The sequence below is a fragment of the Dipodomys spectabilis genome, unplaced genomic scaffold (assembly GCF_019054845.1).
Source record: "Dipodomys spectabilis isolate Male_0828 unplaced genomic scaffold, ASM1905484v1 ptg000327l, whole genome shotgun sequence".
NCBI classification, from domain to species: domain Eukaryota; kingdom Metazoa; phylum Chordata; class Mammalia; order Rodentia; family Heteromyidae; genus Dipodomys; species Dipodomys spectabilis.
Window position 1 is genome coordinate 1,516,223 of NW_024871004.1, and position 5,142 is coordinate 1,521,364.

The window sequence follows — 5,142 nt, forward strand, 5'->3', positions numbered from 1 at the left end:
AAAAGCACAGAGGTCTCTCCTGGCAAGTACAGAGTCCAAGTCCATCACCCCTCACATTCAACAGGCCATTGTCTGGTTCACAAGACAAATCCCATGATAAACAAGTGATTGCTAACTCACTGCAGAGCTCAGGTAAGGATTATCTGAATCCAGACTGCAGTCAGATGTACGTCAAGTGCATTAATACCCTACCTTCCCAAAGCCCAGGCATACTAACAAGGGGTCTGCCCAAAATTTGCACTTACAGACACCACTACCACCTTCTGAAAGCTCCTGTCTTGAAAGCTCATGGTAGAAGTTACCTTTAAATGTCAGAATAAGTAATTCAAGTCCCCCACGGATCAGGGAAGATAAGAAGATCAGGTTCGAAGTCCCGACACCCCACTACTTGCCCTAAAGCAAGCATTTTGAGCTGAAAGTCTCCAGTCACATACCTGCCCCCTCCACTGTCAGAGTAAGCTGATTGCTTTCTATACCAGCTGCTTGGTGATAGGGGCCACTCCTGTGCTCTGCCACCATCACAGAATGATTCCATATCTCTGAATCCTTTGGTTCTAGATCCAGCTAAGTCTCTTAACAGAGGTCAAAACCTATGAGATGTCACCTAGGCTTTTTAAAATGAAGTTAGTAGTCCTATATTCATGGAGAGACACGGTGTGAGGGAATAAAGGAAAACGCAGAGAGATGGCTGGATATTTGAATCCCAAGTATTCCACAAGCTGACAACTATTCTCCATTTGTCAGGGAGTAGACATTGATCAACTGCAACAATCACAGAATTCATGTTTTGATCATGGTTCCTATTAGGTGTGAGAAACAAGTAGGCCCTTATTTTAACTGTGTGGGGGTTATCTACCTGAACATTATGCAATCTAGCACTAGAGTACTCTCAGATGGAGTGGTGACTGGTGACACTTGAGAGATAGAGAGAAAAGGGATGGGAAAGCAGAACATTTGTCACGGTTCCATTTAGAGCATTCTACGACCACACCTGTGCTATGATCACTAACTTCTTTCCAACAATTTTATCTTATCATGAACTTGCCAACAATCATTCACATTGCACTGAGCAATGATTCATCGGCTCATGTCAGGCCCAAGTGATCCAAAGGCAACTAAAGATTTCTTCTCCTTAGCTCTTCAAACACTTGAATCATCTGCCCAGTGACCAGGCAGCTCTTTGACCTATTTTAATAAGGTCATATCCCCCTCCTCTACACTCACCTCACACTAAATAGCCTCTGGGACATTTCAGTACATCTGATCTACGCTTGGCTAAGAACACATCTCTATGGGTAGGAATACTCAACTACCATGTTTCCCAACATTCGTTTTCTATTCTCAGTAAGCCTTCTTCCATGAGCAAAAGCATCCAGGCAAGTATAGACTAAGAATAGGAACTTCTATCATTCTGCGAGGAATGGCTAGACTGTGACCAATGTTGAAAAAAAATTGTACAACTGTCCTCAGAGATGATCTATCAAGTTCCTGGGGGTGGTCAGCCACTAGCCCAGGATGGCTATTGTCTCTGCAACAGCTAGAAAGCAGAGACTGTCACTTAAGATAACCAAATTACAGCACAAGACACGTGTATTTCTCCCATGCTGCATTTACTCAGACCAGCTAGGACATGACAGCAGCCTCTATGAGGAAATGAATCCCAATTCTAAATCCGTACTGAGTAAAGAAACATGAAGATATCATTTAAAATCGAAATTGTTTGAAAAACAGGTTAAGGAGCTTCCAAAACACAATAGTAGAGAAAGAATTACTAGAGTTTTAAGGAAAAATGCAAGAAGCTCGAGATCCTGTTCTCTTGGGAAACATATGGCTTCCAACAACAAATAAAAGAGACCAAACTGGCCAGTTTCTGGAATCAATAGAAAACTTATTCCATCATCTACCCTTTTCCTACTGTCTGTCCTTTGGAAGAAATGCTAGGAAAGGCAAGAACATTGCTGGCTTCCACTGGCAATCCACCCCAGTCTGCACCATGCAGGAATGCATCAGTGGCCACAGCCTCCACCGATGGATGCTAATAGCATTCAGTCTGGGATGCTGATACTCCTACAGTACACAGCACAACCCTACAAAGACGTGACCTACTTTTTAACATCAATAGTATTGAGCTTAGACAAGAATCTTCTTTCAGGAGAGAATATCATACATTTTGCAGTTTCTCCAGGAGCTGGAAGATGAACAAGAACCAACTCAACTGTTGGTACCCAGAAGAAAAGCGATAAAGCATCTTTTGCTCATCTCCTCAAAACTTCCCCCTAAAATCCCTTCCTATATCATGCATTTCTGCCTTCAAAGGAATGTACATAGGCAGTTAAAAGGCCTGTACCAACTGGTCTCAGCCTCCACTTGTAAGTGACAACAAAAACGTTTTCCTGCATTCAGGTCAGCATCAAAAACAGCACTGGGCCATATCCTTTCTGTGTCAGGAGTTATCTATGCTGATTTCACATGACTGCTATCTTATCGATTCTGAGCGTAGGCTGCAGGCCTCAACTGAAGTGCTACCATATAGCTATACTGTCCAACACGTGTGGAGGTTATGAGAGCATCACTAAGGATCAAGTGAGCTACTTGAACCTCATGGAAAGTCTTCATACCTGGGACCAACGTACCCAATAGATATAAAACATCCACTAGCACTTAAGGGTCAGGATGGCATGGGAAAACAGAGCAACTCACATCATGGCCGTCAAGAAACAAAGGGTCCAACCCCCCAGCCACCTATTTCCCACACCACCTAAACTGTCCAGAATTCCCAAGAGAGCACCACCACCTTGGAACCAAATATATAACATGGGAGCCTGTGGGGAGACATTTCACATTCAAACCTAAGAGCATCTGAAGATGCATCTGGCTTCTTCCCATCTCTCCAGCTACTTGAATCCCTGAGTCATCCGGCCACTGCCACCAAGGATCACCATAGAGTTGCTGTGTTGTGTAAGACACAACACACCCTGTCCACTCACCAGGAGAGATGTGTCGTAGCAACCTCAAACCTGGCAATCCTCTGACTTCCTGATGAACTTTATACCCAGGAGCAAACAGCACAGAATAGAGGCTTGCTCAATTTCTAACACTCCACTATCTTATCAATCTTCATTTCACTGAACCATGAAGTCAATTCTTAGAGCTTCTGCTATTCTCTGTAGCAGAGAGAGTGCTGAAGGTGTGAAGTACCAACCCTACCAAGAGGGTACTTGAACAGATATACTGTACAACCACCAGCCTACTTGGATCCTAAAGCCTACAGATGGCTTGATATTACATGTGGTATTAAAATACCTTTTAGTCCCAGTAATATCCCTAACCAAAGAGCTAGAGGATGAAGGGACTATCACTGACTCTGTCCCCCAGAAATGCTGTTCTCTAAAGAAAACAGAAATGCTAAAATTGTCCTCTTTTGCTATCAGCTAAGAAGCAGAGCTGATCTATAGGTCTTGTATTAGAAACAGTTTCAAATAGGATACATAGTTGGTTGTTGACATTCAACTAACAGACTATTTGGGGCCATTTGAGTACAAGAGGCCTTCTCAAAGCACAAGGAAAACAGTTCAAGGATACCCTTCATGTCATCCATAGCTATCTAGGCCAATGCAGACAACAGATCAACTAGTGTCATTCTAATCAAGACCCAGAGTGAGTCCCAAGAGGACCAAAAGGTCAGTCAAAGTCAGATCCAAGAGTAAGACATGGAGATGTGCCCGAGTATTACTTCAACCCTGAGCTGTGAGTTTGATGACAAGACTCCAGTACAGTCTTGCCATCTTGCTATGTAAATGATCTACCTGGCCTAGCTTCTAAAAATTGAGGAAGGATTCTTTCAGGGGCGAAATTTCTAGAGTTGTATTCTCTAAAATATCTTCCTTTCAACTTTGAGAAAAAATACACAAGCTTTTAGTACTCTATCCATAATGACACCATGGAAAAACAAGACTATCAGGCACCAGTGGGAGCTGAGCTCAAGTAAAATCAAAATGGTTCTCAAGTTATGGTAATGGCAGAAATTTTTTCTCATCAGTTGGGGAGTATTGTCAAGAGTGCACAAGACAGCCCCCTGCCTCCCGCTTCATGATCATGAATCACTCTTTCTCAAGTATCAGTTCTTACACTCTAGATGACAATAAACAAGTGAGAAACACCCTGAAGTCTTTGTAAGATGCACAGGTTCACATGTACTACCACCCATCTTTCAGATTGTATGCCAGACAGACAGACAAGAGGTAACTGCTGGAATCCTGGCAAGTCACTGCCTGAGCCTGCTGCCTTCCGAAAGCCCCTCTTACCTGGTCCACCACATTGACCACCATGTCCCTGCCCACACTGTAGCAGAGCCTGCTAAGAGGACCGGGCCTTGGCCATCTCTGCTCTGGATGTCCTAACCTTGGATCTCTTTTCTACCTTGTTCAGGGGCAGTGGTTGTCAGAGACATATGGAGGTACTGAAGGCCAGGGTGCAGACCTGGCCCTTTGCCTGCCTCCCCCTGGGGCACATGATGGCAGACTGACCTGGAGATCTTACAACTCACCTTGGAGGGGCTCAATAGGCTGCTTGAGCAGAGAGTGTAGCCCAGTAAATGCAAAAAGCAGGTGATAGATCTGTGGAATATGTCCCTGGCCATCTGGACCTCAGGATACATAGTGGGGTCTCGAGCCTGCTCAGCGATGGCCCTGACAAGCAGTAGTTCAGTGTACAGAAATGGGGGAGCCGCTCTTTGGGATATTCATAGATGTTGTCAAAGACGATACGGGGTTGTGTCTGTCCTAGCCCACTTGCTCCGGTGGGTCAAGACAAGAAAAGTCCAAGTTAAGCTATGCTCCAAGAAGCTGCAGAGTCTGTCAAACTGCACCTCTAAAATACAAAGCATTCTGAGTGTGCTTCATCTGGACTCCATCCTGGAGATGGACATGGGCGATTTGTGGGATTAACAATGGAAAACATGGTCCTTAATCTGGACAAACCTTTCCATCCTCTCTCTCTCCAAAATGAGCGCAAACATCATACTTCTGGATTCGATTCCTTCTTCATCCAACTACTGCAGCACAAAAATCTCCCAACTTCATACACATCATGTCTTCCTTTATGGAGAGCTGCCTAAGGTGTTCAGGACTCTGAAGCCCTTGA